This window comes from Leptopilina heterotoma, unplaced genomic scaffold (assembly GCF_015476425.1).
Source record: "Leptopilina heterotoma isolate Lh14 unplaced genomic scaffold, ASM1547642v1 Lhet_27, whole genome shotgun sequence".
NCBI classification, from domain to species: Eukaryota; Metazoa; Arthropoda; class Insecta; order Hymenoptera; family Figitidae; genus Leptopilina; species Leptopilina heterotoma.
In genome coordinates this window covers 2,396,099-2,412,864 of record NW_025110978.1, presented here as the reverse complement: position 1 = coordinate 2,412,864, position 16,766 = coordinate 2,396,099, and the positions used below count along the sequence as shown (strand labels likewise).

Here is a 16,766-nt window from a genome sequence, read left to right as displayed (position 1 = left end):
ATGAAACGAGAAAGAAAGGGAAAAAGAAGAGAGAGAGAGAGAGAGAGAGAAGGAGAGAAAAAGGGGGAAAACTTGGAAGGAGGCAAAGTGTGGCTTTTGATCGAACAATGAATTCTCGAGAGTGCTCGGGTGCTACTGCGGGTAAAGTGGCTGTTTTACGAACACAACGGCAAAAGATCGTCTCGTGTATACGATCGACAATAATGTGACAAGTAGTCGATGAAGAAGAACTACCGGAAACGTAAAAAGAATCGAGCTAAGAAATAAAGAAGGAAAGGGGTTTACACTTTATATGTGCGGAAAGGCGATAGAATTCGAGAAAAAGAAAGAACGTAAGAAAAAAATAAAAAGAGTCATTTTGCATATCGAACCAATAAATATTCATAATCCGTTCGATTATTCTCGTTTGTCAACAACATTGGGAATATTCATCTGCTCTCTAAATTTGAATTAATAAAAATGTTTACTACTTTCAATTTGTGACTGACTTTTTGCTTTTGAATTTGTAAAGTTTACTAATAAATTAGTAAAAACTACTATTTATCAGTAGAATAGTGGCTAACTTTTTTCTTTCGAATAATTAAATTTTACTAGTATAAAGTGACTGACTTTTTGCTTTTAAATTAGTAAATTTTACTGATAAATTAGTAGAAATAACTATTTATCAGTAAAATTTACTAATTCAAAATCCAATAGTCAAATACTAATTCAATTTAAACATTATTTTCATAAATTCATCAATTTATTTTTAACTGAAAAAATTTTTAATTTAAAAACTAATATTTCTATAAAATATTCCTATGTAAAAAATTTCTGTAATATTCCAAAGAAATAATCCTACTATATACCAAATACAACATTTCAATGGAATATTTCTACATCATTTCAAAGGAGCATTCCAAAGGTCGGACATTTTAATATTCCTAAAATTTGGATGAAGTATTCTAGAGGAATGTTCCCAATGTTCTATTAAAACATTCCTATATAATGATCTAATGGAATATTTCTATAAAAATCCAAAAATATATTCCTACTATATTCCATTTACAATATTCTCATTTAATGGAATATTTCTATACATTTATTCCAAGGAACATTCCAAAGGTTGGACTTTTTAATATTCCTAAAATGTGGATGAAATATTTCAGAGGAATGAATGAATGAATGAATGACAAAAAAAATTTGGTTCATTTTAATAAATACGTAAAATTTGTTTGGTTATTGGAAAGAAATTTTTTATTTGAAGTTGTTTGTTTCATTTAACCAAATTTGTGTTTTGAATACAGAATATTGTTTAGTTAAATACAATTTGTTCGACACAACACACAAATTTGTTTGATTCAACCAAATCATTTTATTTGAGTCAAACAAAAATATTTGCTTGTCTAAAAAAGTACATATGTGAATTTAAAAATGGCGATCTCACTTGTCTACAGTCCGCGTTCGCGCCAAATTTATTAGTTAAATCGGTAAATCAAAGAAACAAAAAATTATAAGTGTCGGTTAGTTAGTTTATTTTGTTTATATGAAGAAATATGCAATATTTTACTTAATTGTTATTTATTTTCCTCTAATAATGTTTGAGTTTCCTAATTTAATATTTTCTAGTATACATATTATTGGTTAATTTATGATTTATTATATGTAAAATTTTAAAATATCAATAATTATATATAATAAATTATAAATTAACCAATAATATGTACGAGAAATAATTAAATTAGGAAATTCAAATATTATTAGAGGAAAATAAATAACAAAATTAAGTAAACAAAAATATTTATTTAAAGGAACCAAATGCGTTTACTAAAACTATTTATTTGAATCAAACAAATCTTTTCTCTTAAAATGAACAAATTTTTTAGTTATATTAAATAAAATTTTTTGGTTGAGTCTAATAACCATTTGGTTAATACAAACAAACGTATTGGAAGAAATTATTTGGTTGAATCAAACAAACGTTTGGTTGACTGTATAGCAATGCATTTATTTGGTTGATTCAACCAAAATTTTGTTGTTTCGAACAAATTTTTTTTCTGATATATTAGAAAATAAATAAAAAATAAGTAGGGGAACATAGTCGAGGTCAACCCACTTTTTGACTTTTGTTTATGACTTTTTTTTAAAAATGAATTTGGACAATTGAAGTATATGGTTGGAGAGTCCTGTTTAATATAAACATCTTTTCTGTACAAAATAAATTGATTGGTTTTAAAATGAAAAAGTTATAAAGATTAAAAAAAAAAAATTTGTAGTCCAGGTTGGTCCTTACAGTCAAGGTCGGCCATGTTTAAAATTCAAAGGGCATTAATCGTTAAAAACTAAAATAATATGTTTGGAGTTACGGAAAATTGATTCTTTATTGTTTACAGTTTGTACCTTAATGAAATAACAAAATAATAAAAATAAACAATATAAAAAAATAAATATAAATAAAAAAAAAATTTGCACTGAAATATTAATAAAATTAAACAAAAATATTAATAAGATGATCAATTATATTATGAGTTATTCAGAATTGCAGTTTTTGCAAATGAAGTAGCTCGTCCTCATCTTTGCGCATTTTAAACACAAAGTACAAAGTTCTTCTGGAATAATGTAGGAATACTATATTGGAATGTAGTAGGAATATTTCATTGGAATATGGCATGAATGATTCATAGGAAAATTGATTTTGAAATTTAAAATTTTTTCAGTTAAAAAGAAATTTATAAATTTATAAAAATGTCGTGAAAATTGATTAGGTAGTATATCATCAGTAAAGCTAATAAAAATAAACAATATTTTTACAAAATTCCAAGGAAATATTCCCTCAATATTCTGATGGAATATTTCTATGTTATTCTAAAAAATATTCCAAAATTTGGACATTATAATATTTCTAAAATATTGATGGAATATTTCCAAGGAAAATTCTCAATGTTCTAATGGAATATTCCAAGAATTTCAATGAAATATTTCGTGCTAGTGGAGAAGAGAGGAAAATAAAAAAAGAGGAAAAAAGGAAAGAGACGAGAGAAAAAAATCGAGAAAAAAGAGAATAACCAGAAAAAGAGAGAAAAAAAGTAAAAAAGAAAAATAAAGAAAAAAAGAGGAAAAAGAAAGAAAAAAATAAGAAAGAGTGTGAGAAAGAGGGAGAAAGAAAAAAGTTGGAGCTTTAAACAAGAATTGTGGGCGCGATAGAAACCAACTTCTGTGAGAAACTAGTATCTTCGGGGTAGTCGATTTTTTCCGGATTGTGTTTGCCGTGATCGGACACACACAATAGGTGACTGTTTAAGAAAGACGCAATTTCCCATTTCCAAGCGCGATTATTGACAGAGATTTCCTCTCGACTCACTTACATTCTCTTTTTTTTCCATCTCACTCTCCTTCTTCTCTCACACTCGATCTTTCATCGCGATAGTAAAAAAGCTCAAGAGACGATAAATACAGCTACTAACCTACATGATATCCGTATTATATGACTGGGTCAAACTAGAGCATATGTATATATAGCTCTCTCCCTCCCTCTCTCTCTCTCTCTCTCTTTTTTTCTACAGAATGAAATCGCTCGAAAACTTACTCTCTGGTTATATAACCCACTTGACTTGGAATTTGTACTTAATTCAGCTTTACTACTTGCTACGTATCAAGAGAGATTTTTCTCCAAATCTTTCTCACCCATTATTGTCTCTCAAGTTTTTCATAATTCTTTTTATGACTTTTCTTCTCCTTTCAAGCTCTTCTTCGTGACAATTTTTCTTTTCTTTTCTTTTTTGCCTCTTTCAACAAAATGGTTTTTACTTTTATGAGCGACATTAGGGAGGAAATGAGGATAACATTTTGCAATATTGTTTTGAAGTTTATCTATTGTGGTTTGTTTCATTTTGACTTTTTTTTATGGAATTTTTTTCTACTGGAATAAATACATTAATAAATTTCAATTTTTAAGCCCCAATATGACTGAAAATTTTTCCTCGCGCTAAGTAAATAACGTATTTTGTATATAAAAGAATACAAAAAAATAAAGCGCATTTTGAATTCGTTTCTTGTATATTAGAATTTGTGGAGTAAACAGAATGAATCCTTACAAGTGTAATATGTGAGTACATACACACACGCACACTATAATATAACGTAAGGATGAAACAACATTTTTGAAAAATATGTTTCCTTAATACAAAACCCCTCTTTAAAAGTATATACACATAAAAGTGTAGAATTTTTTTTTCTGAACAAGGACATCACTTGACGATAAAAGTAAAAATATTCAAGAACCATGGCAGCACTTTACCACTTCGCTTTCTGTCCCTGTTTTCTCTCTCTCTCTCTCTCTCACTCTCTCGTGTAGAGGTGCATCAAGCATTTGTTTCGGAAGAGCGCTTGTACATGCCACATGTACTCACGTACTTCCGCTTATTCATACACAGAATAATGCATATTTGTGTGTGCAAGTCGACACGACATTACGAGATTCGTGTACAAGCTCGAGAATCACAAGTGCGAGCAGCACATATCGCGCAATTCACATGTACTTTCAATTTATATATATATATATATATATATATATATATATATATATATATATATATATAAATACATAACTATATATAGATATATACTTGAATAAATACCACAATAGCACGGAATATTCCATTCACTTTCCTAGAATATTATATTTGAGCATTAGAAATATTCCACTCACATTTCTGGAATATTTCATTGGAACATTGAAAATATTCCATCCACATTTTATAGGAATTCCACGTCGAAATATTCCATGGAAGTTACCCCCTGGAAACACTGCAAGTTTATTATATTACTTCCTCATAGAGGAAGTATTGTAATACCAAAATTTTTCGAGTTCGATTTTTTGACATATCTTTATGTTATTTGACCTCAGGAGTTCAAAAATGACATTTTTAAAAAATGTCATTCCGTATGTGTGTGTGTGTGTGTGTGTAAACATCACATTTTCATAAATATCTTAAAATAATGAAAACCTTTTGGGTTAAATTTTTTTTTAAATTGTAGATATCACCTGCGGACATAAAATGAGAGTACTTTGAGATAGATTAATAAAGTTAAACTAAATTTTTTTTGAATTTTTAATTTTTCAAAAGAACGTTTTTTGCATATAACTTTAAAAAAATGTTAGGACTCGTAATTTTGTAGAGTTTTTTATACGCATCTTTTGAGCCCTAATTGAACATTTTTTGTCCATATTAAACGGAGATATTAAACTTTTAAAAATCATTAATTTTGGAAAAAAAAGACTTTTTTGAAAATTTTGTTGAAAAATGTAGAAGTAACTTTATAATTATCGTTACCAACTTGTAGAGCATTAAAAAACGCTTTGATTGACCTATTTTTGAACCTAATTCGATAATAAATTTCGAAATTATTGGTATTTTAAAAACCAAAAATTGTGAAAAATGACATTTTCTCAACTTTTTTGTTTGAAAATTTTTATTTAATTATTAAATTATTGTAACTATTTTGTAGGGTTTTTAAAAATACATTGATTGACTCTAAATTCAATCACTTTTACTATATTTATAAAAAGTTATTCATATATTTCTATTATTTTTATCTTCATGAGTAAGTAAAGTGTTCATGAAATGAGCACCAAAATTATAAAAAAAAAATATACAACTTGGCAGCGGTTTTTAATATTATTTTAACATTTCCATTATGATTAGAGTCTAATAATAAGTTTTGTTGCAATTTATTTGCAAAACTTAAATAAAATACGCATTTTAAAAAAAAATTGCAACAAAGCTTCTTATTAGATTTTAATCATAATACAAATGTTAAAATTTTATTAACTTTTAAACTGCTACGTGCTGAAAAATCACGCTCAGTGCTACCCCCGGTCTGTCAGACCGCTATTCCCTTTTTTACGATTTTTTGGTAATTCATAATTTTCTAAAGACAACTATTGTAAATATTTATTACTTTTTAACATAAAAAAGCCATTTTTATATTATTTTGATTCAATTTTTTTTATTTTTACATATGTTACAATACAAAATTTAACGATTTTGAAAAAAAAAATTTTTTGAAAAAGTTGTCAACTAACAGATTTTTATAAACTATAAAGCTACTGAAAAACTCAAGTACTTATTCTACTTTCAAAAAAATTATAAGCAAAGAAAATTTTTGTAGCGGTTTGTCAAACCGGCATTTCAGTTTAAAGGTTAAAATAAAAAACTTACAGAATTCCCTTGACTTTTCCCTAATTTCCGGACAAAATTTTCAATTTTTTCCTGATCTTAAACCTTAAAGAATATATTCTGATTCACTCTAAAAATGATTAGATACTCAAAAAAACTGTTCTATTACATTTATTTACGAATTTTCTCAATATTGTAAAATTATTTGAAAACATCAATAACTTCTTTTTCAAATAAATATTTAATCATTATTATTTTTCTATAGGAATTAAGATTTTCAAAAAATTTCAAACTCAAACCTTTATAAAATTCAACAACCTATAAGAATATTATTATAAAACATGAAGATATCGATAACTCCGAGTCTTCGACTCGGAGTTATTGATATCTTCATGTTTTGTAATAATTTAAATTTCCATAAAATTATTTACAAAAATTTTAATAAAATCCTTTCCAAGAATTTAATTATTTTTACAAGTAATAAAATTTTTCACATGAATTCAATTATTTTTACAAGTAATAAAATTCTTTCTAAGAATTCAATTATTTTCATAAATAATAAAATTTTCCATAGGATTTCAATTATTTTTAATACAATTTTAAATAAATTTCTCAAAAAATGTAATTATTTTAAAAAATTTTTTGCAAGAATTCAATTAGGGGAGAGTCTCCAGTTGTGAGACACCTCCAGTTGTGAGACAGTCAATTTTTTTTAACATGCAATATTAAAAAGCCGATTGGTTTATATAAAAACATTTCTTTTTACATGAGCCAACTTTTTCGTGTACGCCGAAGCGGATATATAAACTGTTTTTGTTAAATACCAACACTGTGTGTGATAATCGACTAAAAAGCGTTTTTTCAATAAATGCAAAGTACTTTTTTTCCAAGTTAATTAATTGGAAAAGGTAAATGTAATGCATTTTCTGTTAGTGTTTTCCTTATATTTTGTGATGCAATATTGCATTGTTCCAATCTACGGTTGAAAATAATTTAATTTTCCTTTTTCAAAATAGCGCCAATGGGTGTGAGACACAGCATATCACCAGTTGTGAGACGGTGTCAACACCCATCTGGGCAGCATAAAAAATACGACTTTGCAGGCATACTATTTAAATGTTGTTTTGATTTTTTTTCTAGTATTTTTGGGCATGTCAAGTGGAAAAAAGTCAATTGATTCAGAAGAAATCAATTTTAATGCTCTTGTTGAAGCTATTAAATTGTGTTTATTTGATAGTCATATTTTGGCGAATAAATATTATTATTTAGTATACAATAATATATATTATTAATATATTTAATTATTTCTACTAAACATAACGTTTTAGGTCAAACTTATTAAATTTTAGCAATTTTTAATGAGTGTCTCACAACTGGAGACATTTTTTTTTTTTTGAAAAAAGCGATGTGCTCGGAAAATGTATCGTAAAATTTTTTGAGTTCATCGAAACACTATACTTTCTTTTTATAAAAGTTGCGTATTTCTGTTACCTTTCGAACGGTGTATTTTATTTACAATTTCGTTTACCCGTTTACAATTTACGGGTCAAAAATAAAACCTGTCTCACAACTGGAGACTCTCCCCTACATTTCACAAATAATGAAATTCTTCGCTAAAATTCAAATATTTTAAAAATCTACAATTTTAATAAAATTTTTTAAATGAATTGAAATTAAAAGAGAAAATGTAATAAAACGCGTTGCAAGAATTAAATTATTTTCATAAATAATACAATTCATTGCAGAATTCCAATTATTTAACAAAAAATTTAATAAAAATTCGTTGCTAAAATTCAAATATTTTCAAAATTAATGAAATTCTTCACAGGATTTCAATTATTTTTAATACAATTTTAAGTAAATTTTTCGAAAAATGTAATTATTTTCAAAAATATTCAAAAATTAATTATTTTTTAAAATTCATGCTTTAATGCATTTAATATTCAATTTTTGTTTAAAATTTTAACTGAAATTAAGTTTTAAATCAACTATTATTAGAAAATTCTACGAGAATTCAAGTATTTAAATACAAAAATAAATAATTTATTGAATAAACGAATGCTTTTTAAAATTGAATCCTCATAAAGAATTTTAGAAAAAAATTTTTAAATAATTAAATTTTTTCGACGAATTTTAATAAAATTTTCAAAAATAATTATATTTTTCGAGAAATTTGTTAAAAATTCTATTAAAAATAATTGAAATTCAATTATGAGTTTTATTATTCATGAAAATAATTTAAGGTTTGCTTTAAAATTTATCAACACTTTTTTTGAATAATTGAAATTTTTTCTAAGAATTTTATTAAAATTTTTGAAAATAATTGAATTTTGGACAAAAAAGGATTTGAAAATATTCTTTAGAAAAAGTGACCACCTGGCGGAATATTTTATTCAAGTATTGTAATTGGTATATAGTAGGAAAATTTCTTTGCAATATTATAGAAAGTTTTTAAATTTTCAACTTTTTTAGTTTGAAGTAAATTGATGAATTTATTTAAATCGATCGAAAATTGATTAATATATCAACATCAATGTTAATAAAAAATATATTTTTATAAAATTCTAATGTAATATTACTACATTATTCCAAAGGAACATTCCAAATTTCCGTAATTCTAATATTCCTTAAATTTGGATGAAATCTTGCAGATGAGGAATATTCTTAATGATCTAATGCGGAATATTCCTGGAACGTAAATATGATATTCCGTGCTACTAGGGCCAGTTTTGTGACCGTTTTAATAAAATTCCTCTAAAATACTCCAAAATAGAAAGAAATTAATTTTGTTTACAAATATTCCGAAAGCTACCACCTTGTTTCTAAGGATATCAACTTGGGACAGAAAATGCATCAAAATTGTTGCGAAGCAACGTTTTAATACGTTTTCTATCTCAATTTGATATCATTAGAAAAAATGTGAAATTTCAGAAAAAAATGATTAGTAAAATAATTGTTGACTATGCATATTCATAAATATTTTAACTGTATTTTCTCTAAATATTGCAATGAAGAATTAAAGAGGAACAACAATTGAATAAATTTGATATTCCCAAAAAAGAAAAATGAGGAATATTTGAATTAACGCTGGAGGGGAATATTCGAAAATAAAGCATATCCTATGGCATATTAATGAAATATTTTCTCTGGTTTTTGGAGATATACGAGCCATCGTCATCTGTGAATGACCATCATTTGTTTGTTTATATAGCGCTTGGGATCTTTCATCGTGAGTTCAATTAACCCCTACAAACGGCCAGATGCTCACTGACAGCTTTTCCCCAAAATTAACGTAGATTTAACGAGATGACAGTGTGGCTTATAGGTAGGGGGTGATTGAGTGCAGTCGGCCCTGTGCAACAGCACCATTGTTTGTCGTTTAAAAGCGCACAGAAATTCGGCACATCGCGTCGCGTCAAACCAAAAGCTTAATGGCTTTTAAGCGTCTGAATTTTCCTCTCGAGTTGGAGAATTTAAGCGCAAGTGTGTGCTGAATGTGTGTTTGGAAACTGATAGAGAGGAGCGCCTTTCAACACTGTCTAAGAGTTTCTTATACTTTTTTCTCTCTCTCTCTCTCCCTCTTTCTTTTACTCTTCCTTTATTTCATAAATTTTTCTATTTTGTACTTTTTCTTTATTCTATACTCTTTCTCTATTTTCTACTCTTTCTCTTTTCTGTACTCTTTCTCTATTTTCTACTCTTTTTCTTTTCTATAATCTTTCTCTATTTTTTACTATTTCTCTATTTTCTACTCTTTCCTTATTCTTTACTCTTCACTTATTTCCTACTCTTTCTCTACTCTTTTTTACTCTTTCTCTTATTTTCTACTATTTTTGTATTTTTACTCATTTTTCTATTTTGTATTCTTTCTCTATTTTTAACTCTTTTTTTATTTTATACTCTTTTTTCTATTTTATACTCTTTCTATTTTATACTTGTACAAGGTATGGAAGGTAGAAAAAAGAAAAGAATAAAAGAAAGAAAAGAAGAGGTAAACAATATGGATAAGAAGGTGAACTTAATAAAATTTTCAGGAAGATAGAGGAAAATTTAGAGAAACAGAGAGAGATTGAAGAAGAGAGGAAGAGAAAGAAGGATGGAGTAAAAGAAAAAGAAAATTAAAAAATGTAGTGGAGGGAGGTGGAGAGAGAAAGAACGGGGATTGGTTTAAGAAAGAAAATAGTTTATTCCCATATTCTTATTAATTTAAAGACAAACATTGAAAATAAGGGAAAGAACTGACAAAAAGGGTGAAAAAGATGACAAGTAGGGAAGGGATTCATAAATTTAATTTTAAAAGGGTGAGGATGAAAGGTGAAGGGAAGGACAGAGTAAAGAAAGTAGGGGAGCGAAGGGCTCAAAAATATAATAGGGAAAAATAAAAGGAGAAAATAAGGGAATGGAGGGTTATACATTTTAGAAAGAAGGGAAAAGAGAAAAGAAATAATACTTTCTCATTTTATGAAAATGTACAAGAAATAGAAAGCAGTTGAGAAAATTAGAGAAGGGAAGAATTAAAAGGGAGGTTAGAAGAACATATTAGAGAAGGGAGGTGAAAAAGAGTAGAATAGAGATAAGATATGAGGAGATGAGAAGAGAGACAAAATTAGTCAAATTGGAGAAAAGGGTGCTGAAAAGATAACAGTAGAAAAATTATAGAAGGAAATAAAAAAGAGAATATTTGTAGGAGAGGGAAGGGGGATTTTTCCAAAAATAAGGGAGTGGTAACCACTACTCCCTTATTTTTGGGAAAATTTATCCTGAACGTCATGGAAAGATCATTACGATCGCTGAGACAGAAAAAAATAGAAAGAGAGTCAGAAAAAAAGAAAGAGAGACAGGGACAGACAAAAAAGAAAAAAATTGAAGGAAAAAGGAAGAGAGAGAGAGAGAGAGAGAGAGAGAGAGAGAGAGAGAGAGAGAGAGAGAGAGAGAGAGAGAGAGAGAGAGAGAGAGAGAGAGAGAGAGAGAGAGTGTGTGTATGTGTCTACAGTAGCTTAAGGTAGCGCCGGCGTTAGGTTTGGATGTGTCGTTTCCATTTCACGTTTGCTGGAAGCCCGAAGGCTATCGCTAACGACGCCATTGTCAGTACTCTGAACCATTGTATCATGCCAACACTGCCTTCACTCTGATTGGGTGCTGAGGCGCATTCACACCATCGAATAAAACAAATCATCGTCATCTTTCCACACTGACGAAGTGAATGAAAGAAAAAAAAACCAATCCCCCCTCCAAACTGTTATTTTTTAATTCACTCGTGGCAAAAAGAAACTCTCAAGAGAAATGAACGAAACGCGAGAGACAATTTTTTTTTCTACCTCCTCTCTTTATATTTCCCTTAATCAAAATCTCATCAAAATTGAAAATTTATCATCTACTGATTAAAACAAATTGCAAATTCAATTTCCAACCGTACGTTTCAGTGCTACCTTAAAAAAAAGAAATTTGTGTGTCATTCAAATAACCAATTATTTGTCTATTATTAAATAAATATTTATTTGAATTGAATATATTTTTTTAATCAAAGAAATTTTATCAGAACCAACAATTATTTCAGTATTTGAAAGCAATTACCATTTAATTGACTTAAATGAAAATTATTTGATTCGAGTAAAATATTTGTTTGAATAAAAATTCGAAGCAAAAGTTTGTTTGAATCCTAATGCTAAACAAAAAATTTGTATGAATTCAAAAATATTTATTTGAATCAAGTAATCAATTTCCTTTTCAGTGTACTTATTATAAATATTAGAAAATACTTCGGAAAAAAAATCTAATTTCTTCCTTTCAAATTACAAATCGTCGACGATACAACAATTTTATTTTCTCCTCTCTTCTCGTTCTCAAAATATTATATCAAAAGATTAAAATGAATGAAAGGGAGAAAAAAAGGGAATTGGAAAATAAAAATATCATTATTATGATACACTCGAAATAACGAGAATATTCATAAATAATAGAATTTTTGCCGAAGGTTATACGCCGGCGGAGCGATTTTACTCTAGAGTTTATTCAATAATAAGCTCGGTCCTTCAGTGACGCAAACACGTGACCTTAATCGTGACTCGAATCACGTCTCGACTTTTCCTGATGTCTTCTTACCGAGGATAATAATAAATACTCCAAGAAAAGAATAGAACTCCTTTTCAAAAGGGGGGAGAAAACTGGTTATACTGTCGACTGCAACAGTTACTTGGTTTTTTCTTCTTCTTTTTTTTCTTTTTTTTTTGAAATATATAAGCTTTCAGAGGGAAATATTTCATTCTCCCCCCCTTTAGCTACCACAACCCTTCCTTCTTTCCTTTCTCTCATATATTATATTTTCTATATACCAAATTTAATATTTTATTGGTTGAAAAAATATCTATTTTATTTATTTATTCACAAGTAAACGAGCATTTGGCTTTTTTGAGTAGAAGTTAATAGAAGTTGTAAAGCAATTTAATCATTCACAATAAATAATAATATAATAAACAAAAAATATATAAATAATAAAAAAAATACAAATAGATAAAAAATAAAAATTAAGCTTTGAGACTTTTTATTTGTTACTTTAATTTATATTTTTATTTGTGTTTTATATTTATATTATATTATTTTAATATTTCTTTCTCTCTTTCATTTTTTACAATTTATTAAATAAACAATTGTTATATGGGTGATTCTCCACAAAGTGGTAACTTTTGACAAAACCTAGTTTTGGTGATGAACTTTCGAATGGAATAAATAAAAAATACGATTGAAATAGGCTTTCTCTCTTCAATTTCTTAAAATTTGTTAAATAAATAAAAATAAATAATTGTTATATGTCAAAATATTATTTACATTACATGCGTATGAAAAATTAATAGAGTAAAATTTTTTCTGAAATTATTAATTAACAAAACTTTTTTTTTCTTTTTTTTTTTTTTTTTGCTGAATACAGAAAGTATAATAATAACAACTTTCAAGAATCTATGAGAATAATGTAGACAAAAAGGGGAGAAAAAAAATTTACCTGTTCTTTCTTTTAAGAGCGAGATTTTAATTGAAACGATTTTTATATTTTAATTATAAATTTTAATGATAAAGTATATTCAATGTGAAAAGTTCTCATTATCATATTGCAGGCACAATGAAAAACTTGCGGGACAAATTATTCCCAAAAGAATGGTTATATATATATATATATATAAAATACATGCGCATAATGAAACAAATTTCCCAAGATTTAATCTTTATAACCGCGAAGGAAGCTTATACAAAATTAGTAGTGAAAACTGTATGTCGACTTAATTAACCTACTTTTTTCGTGCTACTGAAAGAAAATACATTTTCATAAATAGCACATTATTATATTTCTCTTAATAAAAAAAAAGCTTACGGTGTTTTAAACACATATAGGAGTTGTAATAATTTTATATTATATAATGGAAAACATTACTGAGAATATAATTAAAAGTGGGAAAGATTTTGAATTTTTTGTTTAAAAAAAAGTGTTATTTTTCATTAAAATTTAAAGAAAATGGTTTATTATGGGAAAAAAAATAATAAAATAAATAATTATTTATGTTTTCTAAATATTTTTCTTCACTCACGTGAAAAAATTTTACGAAAACCGTTCCACGGAAATTCCGTAAAAATAGACAATGTGGAATATTTTTGGAAATTTTGAGGAATTTTTTACGGAATTCTGTACGGAATTTCCGTAGAGAAGTTTTTGTAGAATCCTTTAACGTGGGAATTTTTTATCAATAAATAAATGTACTATTTACATCATTTATTTATTTACATTATTAATATTTTTATTTTCGTAATAATAAATAATTTCAATAAGTTTTGAACAAAAATAAATTTTTTTGTAGGTAGTTTTTTCTTATAAATAAATTAATAAATAAATAGATAAATATAAAATAAAAACTTAATTTATATATAAATAGAAAAATACTTCCTCCACGAGGAAACAATAAATAAAACATAAATATAAAAAAAATAAAAAATAAGTAAATATGCTTTGTACAAAAAAGAAACTTTTTTTCGTAGCTATCTTTATTGCTATATAAATAAATTTGTAAATAAAATTAAATAGATAAATAAAAACTAAATTTATAAATAAATACAAACTAAATAGTCAATAAATAAAGAATAAATAAAATTTAAGTATTGTAGATAAATAAATAAAAGAAATAAAAACTAAATAAATAAATAAAAAATATAAAAAGTAAATAAAGAAATATATAAAAAAAAATAATGAAATAAAAAACAAATTGTTAAATATATAAATAGATTGATATTTAAAGTAGTAGATAAATAAATAGATAAATAATTAATCAAATAAATAAATAACCTTTAAAATGAATTTTTAATGAAAAATGAATTTTTATTTATTTATTTATTCGTATTTTTTTTATTAAAAAACAGTGTTCCGTGAAAAATAAGCTCATTTTTAAAAAATAAAGTTTAATGGATGATTGAGGAAAAGGAAGAAGAAGAAGAAGAAGAAGAAGAAGAAGAAACGAGTAGATTGTAAAAAAGTATGTAGATTTATACATGGAACATCAAAAAAATATTAAAATGTATAGAAAACAAAAAGCTACTGTTACATAATAGAGATTGAAAGTCTGAAAGAACCATCAAGGATCTAGTTTAAGGAATGTTTGCTCTCGGTACAAAAGCCTTTGAGCGTTAATAGGTTAAGAGGATTAAAGTAGGCTGAACGGGTGGCCCAGAAAAGTAGATATTTCAGTTTAGTGAGCCCTAAAAGACTTTGGCTTTCTCTACAGATGCTCATCTTTAAATCACAAAGCTTGGATTTTAACTCTCCACATATTATTTCTGTAAATAAACCTTTGAAATGTTATTTCAAAGAGAAATTATTGTAGAAATTTTATTTTAACCCATTACAACACGAATGATAAATTCGCAGTTGGGGAAAATTAAAAAAATATGGGATTTGAATAATTTCTTCTTTTTTTAAAATAAAAAATGTAAATTAAAAAATAAAAGTAAAGATTTTATAAATTATGAATCTATTAAATTTTGAATTAAAAAATTTATTAAAATTCGAATTTATTTAATTTTTCAATTGAAAATAAAGAGAGAAACTAAATAAATAAAGTAAAGAAATTAAAGAAATAGATGATGAAAAATTTAATAATAAACTTAATATTTAACATTACTATTATTATTATCATCATAAGAATTATAAATATTTGTTTTTAATATTTTAATTATTAAATATTTGTTTTAATATTTTCCGTTTATTACTTATAATAAATTAACATATTATAATTAAAATTGATTAATACATAATACTCTTACTGGTTAGGAAATTAATAAAATTATTGCACAAGAATAAAAAACAGAAAATAATAATAGGGAGGAAGGAAAATGGGGAAAAATAATGGAAGGTAGTTTTAAGTAGAGTAAAACAATTTAGGTCAGACATTCAATAAATAGATGATAATAATAAAAGTAAATTAAAGTAAAAGCAAATTTAGAAGTGAAAAAATAAAATTTTTAAAAATAAATAAAAAAATAACTACATAATAAAATTAGTGTTACTGAATATTAATAATTTAAATTATAATTATTAATAATTTAAAAATAAAAATATATTTCTTATTATAATGAAACCGAAACAAAACTATTTGATTTATTTAAAAAAAAAATTTATTATAAGAAAAATCTTAGAAAATTTATTATAAAAATTTGTCTAATATTTATTACAAAATATTCGCAGAAATGTTTATTATGGAGAAATTAAAAAATTTCTATTATGAAAGAACAGGAAATTTTCATCAATTCTACAATGGAATGTTTATTCTAGTTTAATTTTATTACCGAAAATTTTCAAATTTTGATCAAAAAGAAAGAAACTAGCGTGAAGTCTATTAATTAATTAATTCCTATTTATGGGGTAAAACAAACTTGATAAAAATCATAATTAATTTTTCGATTTGTATACATAATTTGGAGAAAAAAAATTAAGTCAAAGTGTAAATTAATTAATTCCAAACACCGAGTAAACGAATGCAAATGACGTATTAAATAAATTTAACTCTCGCAATTGCTTTCAACTTTCGACACTCTCCTCCTCTCTCTCTCTCTCTCACTCTCATCGAGCGGTAAGTTGAACCTCATAGATAGTGCAAGGGATAACAGGTGAAAAACATTTTCAAATATTTGTTAGAGACATTTACTCCCATCCCTCCAATCCAGCTGTGCATCGTGTAAAAGAGCGCGAATTGAATTATGGCGAAAATGGAGGGGAAAATGAACATTCTCAATCCGTTGCTTCACATAGCTCGCCCAATGCACCAGACGCATAAAAATTTTATTAAAATTTTAATTAAACGACGCATCTTTTTTCTTCTTTTCTCTCTCGGGTTTTTTTTTTCTCTTTTTATTATTATTAAACTCGCTACTTTTCCGGTGTCTGTGGATTCTTGAAATTCTTGCGTGTGCGCACATTCTCATTCGTTTGCGAATGGAAAAAGAAGAAAAAAAAAAATTTGTGTAGTCTTCATTCTGGGAAGTCATTTTTTTTTCTTCTTGCTTTCAAAATTCTTTCGAGTTGTCAACAAACAGTAGTGTATTTAAAAAAATTTAACAGTAATAACATTCGAA

At 26.1% G+C, this 16,766-nt stretch overlaps 1 protein-coding gene across 1 annotated transcript in view; it reads left to right on the top strand.

Moving 5' to 3' along the window:
* Window positions 1–210: 210 nt before the first annotated feature.
* LOC122503709 (suppressor of Mek1-like) overlaps window positions 211–16,766 on the top strand; it is a 188,939-nt gene continuing 172,383 nt past the window's right edge. The window contains exon 1 of the mRNA XM_043614369.1: window positions 211–332. The gene's annotated coding sequence lies outside the window, so the exon portion shown is untranslated. The remainder of the gene's footprint in view (window positions 333–16,766) is intronic.